Genomic DNA, 19,898 nt, shown 5'->3' with positions numbered 1-19,898 from the left:
AAGAACAGGGTAAATAAAGTTAAATCAGTCCTATAAAAAATACATATTATAACGAAACAGTAATTCAAAATTCAAAAAACGATTCGGTAAAAGGTGACAACGCTAAAACTTGTTTTGTATCGACATGAAGACCCCGTTTCTACTCAAATGCGCAATCAATGTGTTCGCATAACCTTACGCCTGTCGCATGGGTCTCCCACAAGGTAATACCTCCAATAGCAGAAAGTATATCAAGCTTTATATTAACAAAGGAATCAGAACCCTACGTCAAAGGGCTTAGTAAAAACTTAGTAGCTCTTGCTAAGTGATATAGGATGTTTTGTTACGTTGTTTTTATACGTTGGACCCACGTGGTGCAACACATGTTAGGACCATCGCATCTCGTCACAACCCGGGAGATAAAGGAATAGGATAACTTAGTTAAAAGTTTACATTATACTTGCGATTTCTGTGGATGTTTCACTTTACCTGGATGTAAAGGATTCTCTTGTTACTTATAACTTTTGTAATATTGAATTTTTATACACAATTATTTTTATCCAGCACACATGTTATGTTTAATCTGCAAATATAGGTCCTTAACATATCCGTTAGAATATTATATACTTAATATGTTAGTTTTGGTTTATTAATTTTACTTATACGGCTTTATTAATTAACCAATTTTCTTATACGGCAAATAAAATATATCTGTATGAGGCAATTTTTATATTATTGGAGAGGCCAATCAAAATCAAAAGATTTATAAGGTATAAGCACTAAGATACTACTAAGATGTTTGTCTCATATGTAGGTCAGCCGGCATCCACCAAAACACAAGAAATGAATACGTTACAAATACTTATAACGGTTATACTCCCCGATTTAGTTATACTTTACCACCTATATTCGTATTTATGAAAAATAAAATCGATTATAATTATCGCATAGATAAAAACATCGTACAATGCTTAATGATATTTACCCTGTATTATTTCCCATTTTCTATGTGATTGTGCGCAAGCGCATTTTAAAAGTTCACTACCTTTTCAACGGACTTTCAGCATAAGTTATTTTATATTCAAACTTTTAGACGATAAGTAATCATATTGGTATATCATTTTATAATATTTTCACAACACGACAATACCACATGCGTGAATCTATCACATGTTTCATTCCCACAATGCACAAAGGCATATAAGTGTTTATTTCGCCATTGCGATAATTATGCGGCTTCAGCTGTGATTAAAAGGAATTACAGACTAGAGACAATGCGAGTAAAATAATAGACATAAATCGTTTTATTGTAAATGTACTTATACAAATGTTATGGGAATGTGGTGGAAATGTTATGGTTGGACTGCGAAAGTAACATATGCTGCCACATATTCGTATCAGCAGTTTTAAGAGCTTTTAATTTGAAGATTATTTAATGAGAACCTAGAAGTTAGTGTTGTGATCATGGACTTATATAAGAGTTTAGGGAGTCCGCAGCCCCCTTAGGAAACGAGAAAAACAAATCTTTTAAACTGAAGGACCAACCTACATCAGAGCCTGACTACTTCTTTTCCACTTAGCATAGGTAAAATATCTATCAAAACCTTGGTACGCCACTGTTTTGGAGCCCTTAACAAAGCTACCTATATCTACGCCCATGAGAGCAGCAATACCTCTCTGGTCAACTTGTTCTGTCTTCATAATAGCCACTGTAGGATAACCTCTACCTCCTTGTACCTTTTTTCACAAGGTGGAAACCTTCAAAAGGTACTCCAATATCCAAAGCGGGAAAAAAGATCTAAATATATTATTTGCATTTAATAATTACCTGAGCTTGGGATAGAACCCAATACCCAGTGCGTACGGTTAGGTACCGTTACGTTACGTAACACAGAAAATTAATCCATAAATTTAATTAAACTACTTCATATTCAGTTAATTAGTTGGGCTTGTCATTGAGACTATTCGGATTTATAAGTTACTTATGAAGTAGGTATTAGTTATAGGGATAAGGATTCATACACTATAAAATATAAATATTAACGTATTTATATTTGCGCCGACACCGGCCCTGCTGCTGTCAAAATATTCTATAGAGAAATACGATTTAGTCCTCCACGATTTTTGTCTGATAAGTTCAATGTTTGCAGACATGAATGCTAATCGTACTCAACGATCACACACACTGGTGTTGAAGAGTGTGGGATTATTGTGTACATTAGGTCCACACAAATGAAATGTCAAATTGAGTTATTTTCCATGTCTCCTTAACTAATTTCACCTTACCTCCCACTAATTTACTTCCAATCGATAATTCCTAAGTATATTATCAGTAATTCAACTCAAAGTTGTTTTCCGAGGTTCACAATTCGGAGCGCCTTGAAGAAATTTTACAAATACAGTTGTAATGGAAATGAGACTTTAACAGAACGAAGTAAGGGAATAATTTTGGAAACCCCTGTCCATATTACGTAGGTGTTTAATGGTCTTGAATGTTGAGGCTTGTGGACAGCTGTTACCCCCCAGGGGACTAAGGGTTTGTTTACATTTCACTCCTAATGACGGAGCTGAGAGCTTTTGTATTTTTTTCTTCAAATTGCGTTTGGCCATTTGTACTGCTCATGATTTTTGTAATTAATTTTGGTTGCATGAAAATTTTTATAAAAAGAAATATTAAAAAACAATTGTAAAAAACCACAAGTTTCATAGAAAAGCATAGATTAGTAAAGATACTTCGCCGCCTTGAAATTGAATGAAGCCGCAAATGGCTTATTATAGTAAGTTCTTTATTTGAATTCTTGACAAATAAAAACATTTTTAGAGAAAATTTACGAATAAATAACTAATACTGCGTAATTTACATGATAATTAAATAATTTATAATAATAATTTGAAATATTTTAGGGACATTTTAGCACGGAGACGTGGCAAAACTTTTTTACGCTACTATTTCAATTCTCAAAACTGGGAACATTTTCTTGTTAGGAGTAAGTAATCTTTACTAATCTATGTAGAAAAGGTTAAATATTTAACCAGCGAGTGATTTTCGTATTCGCTCTCAATTTAAGGATTGGCTTATAAAATGAAACAATGTGGTTTGCATCTAAAATATTTATTTATTAATATAATATGTAGTTCTTTAATTTATTGAACATCTCGATGACATCGTTCGTTTGCTTTCAGCCGGGGACTTATTATTATATTTATGTATAGCATAGGTATATGAACCTTATCTGGCAGATGCCCAACAAGCTACGCAAAGCGACTCGGCCGTCGTTTCCGGATATGTTTTCATACGGACGAGGTTTACAGGGAATCGCCGTCCCATCTATAATTTATGGACGGATTATAATCACACATATTTAATGTGGCTGTGATGTCTGTCAGTGCTCGCCGCCCGCTGAAGCGTACGCCCAAGCTGAAGAAAGCTTTGTAGGGCGGGCGACTTCCTAAGCACTAGCGCCCCTGGCGGCCAGTCCGCGAACTAACAGCTCCATGGCCATTGGCCGGCTAGCGTGACGTCACGCGCCGCCCGACCAATGGGGGGGAGCGCGCTCGTGCCCGGCCGCAGTCCTAGCCGCCGCGCCTTCGTATGAGCCGTGTGTCGCTCTCGGCCTCCGCCCCCCGCGCCCCGCGCTCGTCTCGCCCGCATTCTAGTCGTGGGTGTCGCGCCGTGCAGTCATCGCGTGTGCCGCCGAACTCAGTGCGCTGTTTGTGAGTGCTAAATTCCCGCTCGAGTGTCAGTGTCACGGAGGAACCCGTAGCCCACCGCGGAGGATGTTAACAGCCCACGGTGAGTGTTGTCGACGGATCGTCGGACGCTTATCTCGCGGCGGCGCCACGTGAACTCGCTCTATTTATAAAATGTAAACACACTGCTAATTCGATTTGAGGCGATATTGCAGTATCGGAGAGCGGCCCGGTAGGAGCGCGAGTACGCGGCGGGCTCGCTACGGACTCTACTTGCGGTTATTAGCAATAAAGACTGCGGCGGTCCAGATTGCCGAGTTCCTGTAAGACGGACGTGCTAGTGACGCGTTGAAGTCGATAAATTAGAGGATCGGAACGAATCGTTTGTAATTACTGCGAATCGCCTATCTGCCTGTAACCCTGCACAGTTTGGCGACAGTACGATAACGTGACCTTGGAGCGCAGTCTCGCGAATGCCGGCCGGCGCTGGAAGCGCACGGGCTTACGGAAAATGTACAGACAAACAATGATAATAGAAACAATGATAACTCTGTTAGTGAGAGAAACAAACCTTGTACGTAAATTAATGTAGATAGTTATGCTGAAACAATTCCCTGCTTTTTCAAATAAAAACACTTTGAATAACAGAAAGGCTAAGTAGGTAAAACAAACTTACAATTTTCGGATGCGATCAATTAAAACAAACGGCTTTATTAAACTAAATGACTAATAACGCTAAATGAGTAATTCAAATGAAGTTTGCGTCACTGTTTCAGACAGACAGCAATAAGCGAATGTTACAAACAGATTCTTTAATTGCGATCCCTCTTTATTCTACCAGTCCATGAATGCGGTACTAATTTTCTGCACTGGTCCGTTTAACGAGTGCAGTATAACATCTCTAGTAACTATGCCGCTATGCAATGTCTATAGCAGTTAGCTATACACATTGCAGATTTGTAATGTGTCAGTCAAGTCTGTCCGGTTGAGTTACCTCGATACGGTCAGGTTCGAGGCGTTCGTCCCGACGCGTTCCACATACTCACTTATTCCAACGACTTTCAATTGAATGGTCACTGGGATTCGCGTCAATCGGAATACATTTCGAGAAAAAAGATAAACTAACCGTAATTGACTTTACTGACGATAACAAATTAATTACAGCTTTAATTAAATACTACACTTAATGTTTATAAAAAACACGAGGATTAGCACATTAGGTGATTAGGTGGCCTTCGAGACTCGTTTCACGCCAAAAAACTGGAAGCAAAAACGAAACTGTATAAAAATTAAGAAGATTTGGGATTCTCATTCGCACTTACTCACACTCGTTTGTTTGAAAGAGCGGTTGCCGTATGAGTTGCGAATGCGTTCTTAATTTTACGTATCGGCGTGTGCGTGGGTGCGAGCGAGACGGCGGTAATTCGCATCGAGCGAGCGAACCGGCCATGCGAGATGCTCAGCCGTATCATAAATATTAATCAGGCGCTGGTGTCAACAGCCACCGCGTAACGTGATACCACAGCGATCCGTTGCTCGCCTGGTACTCGCCGTGTAGGAGCCAGACGAGTCTATATCGTAGAAGGACGCTACACTAGCCATTACCACAATTTTACAGAAAACGTAAACAGCCAATGTACGTAGCAACAAAGTTAATAAAAACACATTTACAATCACATCTCGAGGACGTTGTGTGACAAGTTTATTTACCACTCTGATAGATAAAAACTGCAAACATTTAAACGACTCTCACTGCTCCAAACAAAGTTTTAAACTGTGATAATAATTATTATCGTATGCACATCCGTTTGCGCTTACGCATTCAGCCATGACCTGCCCTACAACTCTCCGACTGTGATTGGTGAGCAAGCGGTTTTATGGTAATATGCGCACTTCACCTTAGACAGTTTTAATGGTGCAAGAATTACAATTAATCGTCGGTGATTAGCCACTGCGGTGAAATTGATGGAGGTAACTATTTATGTTTCTAGACTAATTGAGTCTTTGACAATTGATGGTACTCGCTAACGTTTATTGTAGGGAAGTATTCGCTTCAATTAGGTTTATATGTGGAATCCGGTGCCAACCAGTGTCACAAATGGTTTCGTTTTAACTGGAGACATACACAATTGATATGACAGTTTCGTTTTCTTAGACGGATTATTGTTTACAAGTATTATAGGTATAGTTTGTCATGTTTTGACAAATATTTGGCACAAATAAATACGAATCTTCAGTAAAATTCTCAAGCTATATGAAATATGAAGGTGGTAGAACCCTTTGTGGTTCGACTCCGGCGGCACCACCGCCACACCTATTTCTACCTAATAACAGCAGTGTTAAGCGCTGCTGTGTTCCGGTTTGAAGGGTGTGGTAAGGGAGACAGACTTTTCCGAGGCGTTCCAGCTTAGTCCTCAGGGGTAGCGGCGCATCTGTGGCCGACCTCATGTAGGAATATCTAATCCTATCTGGGGTTGATTACAGATGTCCATGGGCGGCAGTAGTCACTTACCATCAGGTGGACTGCATGCTCGTCTGCTACTCTTATATTATTATAAAAAAAAAAAAAAAAAAAAAAATAACCTTAAAAATAAGCGTTACAAAGAATCGGAAGTCACATCTCGGACGGTTCTTCGCACTATCGACCTTCAGGGGGGCGTTTTACATAAATTGATGAAACAGGTACCTCAACAGGTCAACCGTGTTATACAAAACAAATGCTACGTCCACATTCTTAACGCTGTATACTTTAAAGTATAGTAGTATAAACGTTGGCTTGTTTTTATGAATATAAACATTAAAACTCTAGCATTAGACCAGGTAGTAGCGAATAATGTAGCTTATTTGAATTTAAGATTAATTTATTGACAAAAATTACGTAACAAATGTACGAGACGCTAGCAAAAAGTTAACATCGATGTAAATTATTTACAATAGTACACTTAGTACGAGTTTTTTACGTTTTGACAAAAATGACTGCTTTTGTTTTTGTTTACGTATTTCCCATATATTTCCAATCAGTTCTGATACAATCCGCTAGGGACGCTGATTGGAAATGTATGGGCAAATACTTAAACAAATACGAAAACAGTCATTTTTGTAAAAACGTAAAAACTCATACTAAGTGTACAGACATATTTTACAACATACGACTCTACCTAACCGCTGTCTTGCTCTGATGTTCATTGTATTAAAATCATGTTAATGTATTGTAATATGATAACCCAAGCATTTTTACCTGACTCGTCTTATTTACGCCATTTTAGAGGCTACAATAATTAGTTGCTAAGTTAACACTTGCGAATATTATTAATCCAGATGTATTGATGGCAAGAAGAGTGCTACAATATCCATTAAAGGATTAACAAGATTATATATGATAATAAACTAGTACTAAAATGTTATAAACCTCACACACATATTTAATTACAAAATAAAACATTAACTGATCCGGTTATTTCAATCAATTAATAAAATAAATAATAAATATACAAATAATATGAATATGAATGAAATAATGAAAATAGTAATACAGTTCTAAGAACGTCGCCGCGGGAAATTTTTCCTCGGTTACATGTATTCAAGTTTATGTTTTTCTGAAAAAAAAATCTAAGATATACTTTTAATAGGGCGCAAAAAGAGCATAGTCGTTTTTTCCTTCCAATGCGTGTGAACACATCTGCTGAGTTGCGTCTGTGTGGAACTGTGTACAGACGATTTTTTGTGCCAATGTGAGTAGAGTCGAAGATGTTTGTGTACGAGTGTTTTTCTCGTTTTTTCTTCGCCATTACTCTACGGTTAACTGCCAGACGGTCACTAGTAAGTAAACGGTTTCAGAGAGAAGTTTTGCGTTAGTCGGATGATTCTTTAGGGTTATAGATTGTCATTTAGACAAAAAATAAAGGAAATAACCTATTAAGGAAAGTTCTCGTTTTTGGGGAACTAAATATATGTTATTCCAAAAACATTGGTTATAAATCAAAATCACTAATCACGTAATATCTACGTAACATTTAATTACTTTGATTAATGTAACCTAGATATAAAAACTAAATATATTTAAATAAATTTTATTTATCATTCAGTTTAATATAAAACGGAACAATACAATGAAAGGACTAACTATAGGCACGTTTTGGGAATAAAATCATTTTAAATGAAACTGTTCATTATAGATATTAGAATTCTCGTTAGTTATGAAACTATTTCAATATAATACAACTTATGCGCCTTTAGTGGTTTATATAGGTCTCGGTTAGTGCGATGCATTAATATAAAAGTTATCTGCTGTAATAACATCATAAAGGTGACAAGATTGTTTCTTTGAAAACGGTAATCTCAGGAAATAGGAATCAGATTTGAAAAATCGTTTTGATATGAATAGGTCATTTTGGAAAAAGATGCTATGATAAAAAAATCGGTAGTCTTGAAACGGAGACACTGCTTGACCTCTCTGAACTACGGAGCATCATATATAAGGGAGGTCTATCAAAATGGTGATCGAACAAGTTACGTATAATAAAGTGCTTGGTAATAAGAGTCACGAGTTATTGCGTAATGCGGAGGGTACGAACAATATTCTTCACGTGGAATACTTAAACATTAGTTTTTGCGCTACGGTCATGTGTATGTCATGTCAATAGATTTGGTATGCTTTTTAAATTTGATATATGATTGACTGACGGAGTTTGCTCCCGTGTTTTTTTATTTTTAAGACTGTAGGTAAAAGGTATGAGAATTAGTTCTTAGAATAAGATCTAGTTACGTCTTAAACATTTAAAAAAATGTTTACTGTAATTATGTTAATACTTTTAACAAGGAATTTGAAATGTGGAGGACCAAGGACTTCATGCATAACTTTAGGACAGTCAAAAAGAAATAAAATAATAATTATTTTATTATTCGTCCAATAATATGTATCTTTTCTTTTCGTCGCTCAGCTGCAACATGACCCGACATTTTCTTGAATATAGCGTTTGCATCAGTTTTCCGTAAACAATCTATTACCATTCAAAGTTTAAATTAAAATTATTAATTTCGAGGCCTGCCGCATTTCCACGTTTGCGTTCAGAAAACAGCAATAATAACACCGAGGACAAGGTAAAGTAAAAGTTAAAAAAAAAAACAATACCAAACACAGATACCTACACAAGTAATTTATAAGCCAGTTTTTGATTATCGAAAAAAAACAAATTTCCGTACAGCTTGCCATTAACGCCGCAAGATTGCCATTCACGCCTGTACAGTTTTGTTCATAATATTCAAAATCTTCCGTCTGCGTCTCGGAGAATTGTGATAGATACGTCGAGTGATGGATGAGCTCTTATCATGACTGATAACCTTCCCCACTCCTCCCCACCCGACCCCGCGCTGCGAAAAAGTTGATACACTCCAACGAAAACACTCATCTCTCGCTGTTTATACTCTGTGGTAGGTTTGTATTGCCTAGGCGTTCTGTGTGCCGGCTTTTTATGAGGCTTCCAACATTTAAACTACGTAGAATAAATACAATGTCGCTTTTCTCATACAGGACAATGAAACCTTTTGTTTTTCAGAATACAGTGTAATGAAATAATTCGTTATCGTTATAATTACGTACTTAATCACGTCTACAAAGTTAACTAATAATTTCAAACATATTTGGTTTAATAATTAATAAAATGAGTTTAGATTGTAGATTTAAAATTCTGTGCGAAAAACAGTGTTGTCACCTCAATTACTTATTGCAATTTGAATCGCTGAACTCTTTAATTTTAGGAAACAAAAGTTTAAATTAAATTCAGAATATGCAAATATAATTGAATGTATTCATATATGCTAATATACCAATGACTAACGGTCATAGTCCAATAATAAGAGTTCCTGTGTCGTAGGTACCATCAACACGAATACAAAAACGCCCAGAACAAATATATAAAAGTGTTAAGGTGTCTAACCGGGGATTGAACCTGAAACCTCTGCTAACGCACCCGCTGTGCCTTGCGAAGTATTTTAAATACATATCATATTCTTAACCGTATAAAGTCACTTTCAATAATCGCAGTTTTCCAGGAAAACTGCTGAAATTTTGATTTTCACTACATAGGATCGCTTCGGAAAGAAATCGCAAGTAGTATCGTTTGAATTATTTCAATCGGTTGAGACGTCGCGGTATAATCAGTGAACATACAATAGAACACAATACACACAATATTTTCGAAGTCGGTAATAATGAAAATATAAAGAAGTAAAGTCAGTTGAGTAATCAGTACACATACTCGTCCTTATCACGAGCTACTGACAAAAGCGATAGTGAAATGAGAATTTAACACAATATAGAAGAAAATGCGTTAATAAAAATGTAATTAATAAAAATTAAATTTGAGGTAGATGCGTTTTTACAGTATTACGTATTTAAACAATAAAAATAATAATTAAAGTGTACCTACTTTAAATAAATACTGACTTTATTGAAACTTGAATCTAATTCAATTAAATATTCACGTAGGACGGTTTGAGAAATCATAGGGAATTTTTAGGACCCATGACCAACCCATTGCAATAAGTTGTCAATAAATCATACATATCAACAAGGTTATTATTATCTACGTTAAAATATAATGTTGCTATTTGAACAATGAGCAAAACAAAGTATGTACCCCTGATAAGCAATGATACGAGTTGCAACCGATAATTTGTTTAGAATCGAAATTTAAAGATAACATTAATGTAGCGTGGTTTGATAGATTATGTCAAATCAAGTGTTGGACTTATCAATTTTGAGACTTGTTATCGTTATGACACTGACGTCAATTTTATCTTGATACTTTAGCTTGTGCGAACAATTTATCGAATACAAATCCTTTAAGCCTTGACTCGTGACCGTCGGTTGCTCGCGAAAGACACAGTAAAGTAAATACAGTAGGTTAACTGCAAGTATACGGATTTTTAATTCGCACTCACGCACACTACTCTTGCGGCTGTACGAGTAATTTATCGAACACAAATCCTATAAGCCTTGACTCGTGACCGTCAGTTGGTTAGAACAAACACAGTAAACTATATACAGTAGGTCAACGGCATAGAATAGTTACATATTTAATTGCGAACTAAAAGCCTTTAAAGACTTGCTTGGCCGTCAAAAGTCATTTTGAATGTCGACTTAACTTTGAAAGTAGGAAGATGTCTTTACAGAAATAATTTTAATTTTTTAACTGTTAATTATCCAAATTTTATTAACAGTGATTATCATAAACTATTTTGGTCCAGTAAACAATTTATTCAAGTAACGGTCCATGTTAAATTAGACTTGGCGAACTTTTAGTACCAACTTGTCCTACTGATTACGATGTACTGTGCCCAGAGACAGCGCAGTACCATTGTTTCCCGTATTCATTAGTGAACTTGTCTACGTTATCGCGCCACGACTAATGGCTGCATATCAAATATTGACTGTTTCACTATCGCATTACGTCATCCAGTAGCTAGCAAAGACATTCGAAATGAATTCCAACAAAGTATTGTAATTCCTGTGGTTGTTTTTTATGAATTGTGACAGTTTTTGGCGACTGCTGAAAGAGAAATATAAAGTGTAGGGTTGTAGAGTTCTTTCATGTTTAGACAATGCTGTATGAACATTAGTATCCACCACATAATACGCACAAAAGCATTGTTCAACAATATAGATGGACCTCTTAGACATTTTTAGTTTTAAAAAGTTAAACAAAGGTCATTGTATGGTTACCTACCATTGATTACATAAATTCATATTATAAGTAAATATCGTCAATTAAGCCATTGTCAATGAACATGAGTGGCAACCCTATAGTGCGGTTGACCTTGATGGCTCTTTAGGCATTTTGAAGGGCCTTATTTCAGCAATGTCTCAGTTACTTCAATTGTCAGTCAATGCAATATGTTTTTGTATGAATACTCATACGAGGAAATGAAAATTGACTCTGTAATTACCATATAAAATATATTATAATATTATACTTTAGACTTGTTTAATTAATGTTCTGGTTCGAAACAAGCGGAATAACAGCTTTATTTAAATTAATTTCACATAAAAAATAATTAAACAGTATTTTCAAATATTTTGGTGAGTTGATAATAATATTGTGGCTTAAAATTTAATTACTTATAAACCTAATATTTATTTAAATGACCTATTTATACATCTGTTTAAGTTATGTACTTGTTCAAAAGAGTTACAGGAAACAATACAATACAAAACATATTGATAAAATACATGAAATCTTCCTGTTGACAATTTCTATATGCATATAAATGTAATGTAAAATAAACGTATCTAAGCTTTCAGATACTGTTATCGTTTAGCTAATCGTTAATGAGATCGACAAATATTTATTAATGAAATAATCTTGAATTATTTATATAGATAAGAAAGTAATGTATTAAGCATTGGAAGGAAGTAATAGCTTAGCAAGAATTTTCCTGAATTTTACTTTTTTTTCTGGGTATAGTAATCATAATATGTAGGTATTTGTACATCGTCACTTACTTCATCAGGCGTTTTAAATTGAACCACATTAGACCACGCACTTGTGATCAACATTAAATCTCCTATCTTATTTTAGGTTTGGTAGCTCACTGAGTTACTGTACCTCTGGCTATTACTTTGAGATCTCGAAAGTACCACCCCTTTAGTCAGACTTTTTTTAATAAGTGATCAACCACTTGGACTTATCTACCTACCTACTCAAAGATAGTACATTAAATAATTTATACGGAAAACAAACAAACATTCGCGATATTACCCGAAATATTAACATAAAAACTTGAAAAATACATAAATATTTGCACAATGTTATTTATGATGATGAGGTATATTGCCACGTGAGTACCAGGGTAACAGAAACTTCCTAAGGTCATAGTAATAAGCAAATATTGATAGGACTTGATAAGACGACCCCGCATTGTCAGAACACAGGTAACTCGTGCGAGGTAAATGATTATGTATGTTCAAGATCATAATGACATAACGGCAAATATTACCATTCAATAATTTTGTGCAATTGACACTGTAGTAGCGTGGTGCAGTTCTCCTCAAATTAGTGTCCAGTGGGAGCGTGTCCCGACGTGGCACACAACGGAACCGTTTGACTATTGTAAAAATATTAGACAGTAAAGTAACATTAATTTGTTTTTGTTCACATTACTATGATTATTGAAATTTCACCCAATTTCAACCAAGAAATATTAGAAAAATTGAGTCACGAATTTTACTTATAATATCGCTGCAAAAACTGACAACAATCGTATGCCCGCAAAATAAATTACTTGTCTTCGTAAATTATTCAGACAACTTTTGAATTTCCACGCCATCATTAGGTGGTGTGGAGGCATGGAATTCGAAGCCTCACTCGGGGATGTAGGATGGAAATGAATGAAACTGTTCGGGCGTTTTCGGGGTCGCTCGTGCGACTTCGGGTCTCAAGGTCGCGAGGGGGGTCGACCCCGTTTCCACGGGGATCGATGGGTGCGCCGTGGTCACCCCCGATTTTCGGGTGTTTCGGTTTGTTCGGCATGCGTTTTCAATGTCAAGTGATTCGTGTAAGCAACCGGCTCGGGGAAAAAGGTTGGTTATTGCCCGTTTCCGTGACTCCGGTATATTATGATATGCCCCTCCAACGCAACGATTGTTGTGAGTTCACTGTGGACTACATTTCAAGGTTCATTAGTCAGCGGAACCTTATGGCTGTCTGGTCTGTGCGTCAGATCGTCTGTCACACCTATATGATGTTAGCCCCATACTGAAGAAGCAGCATTTAAATTTTAGATATAAAAATTAAAGTCCTTTAAAATGTGAAAATTTGATCTACTTTATGTAGATCGTACTTACCATTGATAACATGTATAGCGGATAACTAATCTAATTTTCCTAATTATCGTCCACCAATAAGTTTAGTAAATTAATCTGATACTAATTTATGTAATATCAGACACGCACTCATCGTTTTGAATTTTTTTTCTGTTATCACTTCTGTTTGACAGAAAAGTCTACAGAAACAAAATTTATTTCCCTTGTTTTTTACGCTAATGAATAAATCATTCGTGAAAGTTGTTTATTGTTTATTCCAATCAGATTTTTATTTAAGTAAAACAACTTAAATCTTTATTTATTTATTTTTAACTATGACAGGGGTTCCCAATCTTTTGTAACCCGCGGCGCAGTTACAAGTTTAATATTCTTTCACGGCGCCCTGTGCCCTGTCCTAGCTAACTTGAAGAAGACAGTCGAAAGAAATAGGTAACTACAATAATAGTAGTTACCTTAGGTTGATCGAAACGAATTTAAAACACCACAATATGAAATTGTACAATACGTTATTATAAAATAATTTAAACGGAAAACAAGAAAAAAGACTTGAGGATAACAAAAATGAAATACGATATTTATTCAGTCAAATCAATGTGAAGGGTGAGCTAAGTGATCTCCGCGCAGTTTTTCAAAGCGGGGAATATCACTTGACACTGCTATTCTCATTTCTTGCTCCACATTGATCCTTAGCGATATTTGTTCTTTATCACAGCTACATCTGAAAACCCAGCTTTTGCAAACGGAATGAAAATTTTTAATGCTTTGGATGTTAAATTTGGATATTCATTTTGAATCGATGACCAAAACATGTGGCTGATGGCCAATATTTGTGGTGTCCAATGATTAGAGGATCGACTCACGGCGCCCCTCTTTACTTTCTACGGCGCACCAGGTTAAAAAAGGTCTAAATTGTGCGAGTGACCATAGACTACCTATATCTTTAAGCAGTCGCGATTTTTTATAATAATTGGCAGTTTATATTCCAACACGCATCAGCGACCACTTAATATCGAGTAAAATGAGGACATTAGAGGCAGAGTCGAACGCTTATAATCATGCTCGCTTTAATCATGTTTAAATGTTAATTACACAGAAATTACGAATAATTCTACTCGTAAGTCCCTTGATTCTTCATGTATTGTGATTTAAAATAATTTATAACGGCGAGGCTCATTTATTTTAAAACGTAAACTTTAATAATTATCGCGTGTAGATATTTTAAGAATATAAATTATATTTATGCCTGGTTCGTAACAATAGTACACTATATAGTAATGTCTAACATCATTTTTAAGAAATAATTTTGAAAAGTAAACTATTTTTGTATTTTTCTGCGTTGGCATAGGCTTTGAAGGTATATGTAAATATAGTTACAGGTGCTTAACGAGACGTTTTATATTTTATACAAGCGTGTGTATAAATATAATTTAAAATAATTTATTTGTAACCGAAATAAACTTTTCTTGACGACCCGCGTGGCGGAGCGGTCACCATGCCGGTCTGACGCGCAGAGGGTCCCGGGTTCGATCCCCGGTCAAGACAGATTTCTAAATGATGAATTTAGATTTCTGTTTCTGGGTCTGGGTGTTTGTGTATTTGTCTCTGTGTGTGTCCATAGCACCCACGATACAGGGAATCCTAGTGTGGGGCTGTGAGTGTAGAAAGCGTTTTTTTTTTTCTCCTTTTAAATATTGAACATTTATTATTTGAAGTTTTTAAAACTTTTTTGGAATAGTTTGAAAATTACTAACACTATTTTGTTTTGCATATTAGTTTTTTTTTTTAGAATATAGGAGTAGCAGACGAGCAAGCAGTCCAGCAGTGATGGAAAGGCCTACTGCCGCCCCTGGTCATCTGTAATCAACCCCAGATAGGATTAGATATTCCTACCTGAGGTGGGCCACAGATACGCCACTACCCCTGAGGACTAAGTTGGAACGCCTCGGAAAAGGCTGTCTCCCTTACCACACCCTTCAAAACGGAACACAGCAGCGCCTATTAGTAGAGCTACATATTTTACAAATAACAAATAGATACACATTCGTAATAACTACTACGCTACTTTGAAGACAAGTACATGATATAAGTAGTTTTCAAGTAGATAATGGGTGGAAATTTAGAACCTTTGCGTTCTCCCACGATTAAGGGGTATTAGGAGTGCATAAGGTGCACTTATTGAAATAACTTCAGAAGTTACAGGCTAGCTCTTTATACTGTTCATTTCTTTAAATTGTTCAGAACTATAAACGATATTTTTAACAAGTAAAGGATATCGTCTGTAACTTCAAGGAACAGCTGTTATATAATTTGTGTCATATTATCAATAATTTTAAAGTATATATTTTACAGTTTACAATTTTAATTGATGTAAATTACATGCGTTATCTTTTGGATATTTTTACAGGAGTTCCTTATATACGAGATCTTACGAAAAGATATATTGTGCTTTTTTGAATAAAATTGCACTTTTATATACTTTGAGCCGTGTAGTCTGTAGGAAAGTTGTGTGTTGAAAATATATAATGAAGTTTAAACGGAAGAAGTTACAGTTATCACTCTAATTCGTATAATTATAACATGCCTATCTAACTTTTATGATAGCACTTTAATGTTAGTGCGAAAGAAATGTGAATATTATACCAATTGTATCTATCTAAGATCTTTATTATAAGTAGGTTTCGCGTATGAAATTTTTACAAACACAATTTGGCCTCAAATAGTAAATATTTTAATTTACATTAAAATAAAGTAGCCGAAATGAATTATGTTTAAATAGCATGTAAGTTAGTGCAATAATCGTAAAAATGTCTATAAAAAGTTATTTAAAGCATTCTATCTAGTTTGTTTAAAGTACTGTTCTCTCTTTGTGGAACATACTGTTTGTGCTAGCTTAAGACTAACTAATCCTGTACTACCCCACTGCTGGGCACGGGTCCTCTCCTCAGAAAGTGTTCTTTAGTGACTAACCTTCAAACAAAGTTCTTTATAACCACATTTTACGCTAAAAGGAATATATTGCCAGAAATCCAAGTGTAGCTACGTGTAAAAGATTTCTGTGGATCATATCTAAGTTACACGTATTGTTTTTTAGTTTAGTTTAGTTTACATACATTACATAATACAAAGTCGATTCAAGTTCAAAACCAACGCCTTTGTGAGATGATTTTGTACAAATATTTTCATACGTTAAGCGTTATAAGCAAACTATTACACATAGATGATTTTATAATAAGGCTTTTGATAGTCGTCCAAACTAAAAGGTTTTACTATTTTACCAATTTTTTTGCATACCTAATAGTATTCTACAAATATGTCTATATTATTTTCTATATAGTGGTATTAGCAACAGATGATGACAAACACTGAACCCCACAGTGATAATAACATTATATCTGATTATGACATCGAAGTAATTTTAAATCTTATCAGATTTTTACGTTTTAGATAAGCTTCGTATAACCCTTTGGCTTCTAATTGTATCCTTATTAGATCTTAGACTACTCTTATTAGATCCTAATAAGAAATCAGGTTGAAGTTTTGTTGATTTTACTATATTACAGGACCCGATACGAATATAACATTTTCAAAGGTGCCAAGAAATGGAAAAAAAAGGAGAACGTAAATATAATTATTACTAAACTGCTAATTTAACTGCAGCAATGTTCTGATTTTAAAGTTATGCTTACTATTATTTATGTCACATAATGTTGTAGTATTTTTTACAAATAAATATTTCATTCTTTCTTTCTTTCATTCTTTTTTTCTAAACACGCGGCTGACCTACATATGAGACAGGAGGATATCCTCAGGAGTATCAGCGCTTCTATAATAGACTTCAGGTAGAACCCCTGTATACCTATGGAGTTGGTTACAAATGTCCATAGGCAGCAGTGATCACTTACTAGTAGGCGGACTGCACACTAATTTACTACGTTAAGCTTATTTAAAAATATGATATGTGTTTACAAGTGATGTTAAAACTTAAATAACGTTATAAACAGCAGCCATATTTTAATATTGAAGATTAAAAGACAAGCGCTTGATAAAAGTCATAGTTACACTTTGTCGAATAAAATTTGTGCAAAATTACTGTGTCAAAGATAACAGTTGTTTCTACCAAATTAATATTAATTAATCAATTAACTTATCGCCTTGTGTAACTTCTCGTAATCACCAACGTGATACCATCATAATTATCGGATATCAACCTTACTTATGTAAGCGACAAAAACATTTTATAATTTAATGGTGGTAGATTTTTTCTTTTCCAGTTTAAAGTAAGGCCTCATTCACACGATCGTTTTTCTAGGGCAGGCGTTCGATCCGCGCAGTGCAGATTCCGCGACAACGCCGCGTATACGCGACGCCATCGCACCGTCGTATATAAATCTTAGTATTGCTAAATCGTTTCATAGCATAGTACACAGGTTTTCAGAGGTTCACTAAAGGACATAGGGTACGTTTATGCTGAAAATATGTACCTTTTCCGTGGAATCGATAAAAACCTCTGACCGCGAGTAAAGCCGCGAAAAGCTAGTTGCAGCATAAATAAATCATTTTAACCTGATAGCAAATTTCATAATGGGTTCCATCCTTTCATACGAGTAATTCCTTTCATTTGTATTAATTTAGTCGTTACTATATATTTTTTGTAATTACAATGAACTTCAGTAATATACTCGTAGAATTTGTATGAAACTGTATCTGTTGGATTTATAAAGCAAACGCGTACTACATACATTTATGCTAATATCAGCCAACTTCACACAGTTAGCGTGATACAAACCGCGGCTAACTTCACATCGTAACATTTGCATCAATGTCGCCGGCCAAACAGGTGGTTCGCGCTCTCTGTCGGAATTATAAAGCAAACGCGCACTAGATACTTCTGCTAATATCAGCCAACTTCACACTGTTGGCGTGATGCGAACCGTGGTTAACTTCACATCGTAACATTTGCATCAGTGTCGCCGGCCAAACAGGTGGTTCGCGTCACAGTTCGCTATCAAACGTGGCTATGATATCGCGTGCCAATCACTCTGTTATCACTTTTGCTCGGTATCCGGTACTGTTGAAGCACTTGATAACTCATTAAGTAGCACATTCGAAAACATAGAGTAATCAAATGATTGTGCGGAATTAATGTTGAAAGAAATGTGTTTTACAAAATTGAATGACCAAACATACAGTCTAATAAATATTAAGTGGCCTCTATTATAAACATAATATACCTAATCCGAGGTCGGTTGCCGAAGCGTTTTTACTTCTAGTTATATTAAAGTTTGGTAAAACCCTTTGTGGTTCCATTCCGTATTCACCACCGCCACTCATTTCTGGCCTATGCCAACTGTGTTAAGCGCTGCGGTGTTCTAGTTTGAAGAACTCGTCTTTTCCCAATTCCCAATTGTGTTTAAGGAAAATCATTATGACGATGTTCTGTCGAAAACCGGCTACTAAATTCCTATAAGTACCTATCATCAGTATTTCCCATTGAAAACTGAATCATCCTGCTACTGTTAGGTACATAGATTGTATTCGAATGGCCATATTGTCGAACCTTAACTCTTTGTTGTTAGACAAATAGGTTTAACATGTTTCCTTATACCAATCCTGAATTCAGTTCTGAAGAAATAATTGACAATAATAGCAGGATAAATTGTTATTAGTACCTTCCTACTGACGTCAGTAGGAAACGTATTTGCAATTTGTTTTTTAATACCTTTCCCTTATAGTTTTAGCCGGTATGTTATTAAATAGGTAATAGATGTTTAATCGTCAAATTATCAATGTTGGCTGAGTATCTTTTTTGAGCAAGAGAGCTTTAGGGCAGTCTACCGCACTGGCCTAATGTGAATTGGTGCGGACTTCACAAAACTTTGAGGACTCTTCGTTATTTGAGAAATCATAAGCGTGTTGGTTTTTTCACGATGATTTCCGTTACTTTAATCTCAATCATTGCTGTAATCGTTGTTACGGATGTCTTAACTTCTTCTTAACATAAAAATATACATAAAGTAGATCGAAGCAGTAACATCTACTACTGAGTACCCATATCAGTGATAGCCATATGTTTTTTTATTACGATGACACTTAAAATATTCCTTATCAAAAATCTATTAGGAGCCTATTTTTCACTTATTTACTTATTCAATAACACTGAATTGTACTAAGAGACAATACTTACGGTTGATAAGTAAATGTCGCGATAACTGTAGACTTCCTCCTTGTAGCGTTGCGAAATCGTGAACATTGTGTCTGCTTCCTCACAGCGCAACCTTGACTGACGTCGTGCGAGAAGGCATCTCTTAAAAGCTTTCGATTCTTAAAGACAGGAAGTATCCTAAGAAATGAAGGTAATCAGTGATATAACGGGATCGCGTTTTCATGTTCATGAAATGGTTAAAAG

At 35.5% G+C, this 19,898-nt stretch overlaps 1 protein-coding gene across 9 annotated transcripts in view; it reads left to right on the top strand.

Annotated features, from left to right (window-relative positions):
- Window positions 1-3,388: 3,388 nt before the first annotated feature.
- The window catches only part of Mef2 (myocyte enhancer factor 2), an 89,119-nt gene continuing 72,609 nt past the window's right edge, over window positions 3,389-19,898 (top strand). For 2 of the 9 annotated variants that reach the window (XM_073090333.1, XM_073090316.1), the window contains exon 1: window positions 3,391-3,772. The gene's annotated coding sequence lies outside the window, so the exon portion shown is untranslated. Of the gene's footprint in view, window positions 3,773-19,898 lie in introns of all 9 variants that reach the window. The other 7 variants (XM_073090347.1, XM_073090340.1, XM_073090352.1 and 4 more) reach the window with 5 other exon arrangements.

Source organism: Epargyreus clarus, unplaced genomic scaffold (assembly GCF_041222505.1).
Source record: "Epargyreus clarus isolate Ecla_fem2 unplaced genomic scaffold, WU_Ecla_fem_2.2 ptg000003l, whole genome shotgun sequence".
NCBI classification, from domain to species: domain Eukaryota; kingdom Metazoa; phylum Arthropoda; class Insecta; order Lepidoptera; family Hesperiidae; genus Epargyreus; species Epargyreus clarus.
This window is presented reverse-complemented; position numbering and strand designations above follow the sequence as displayed.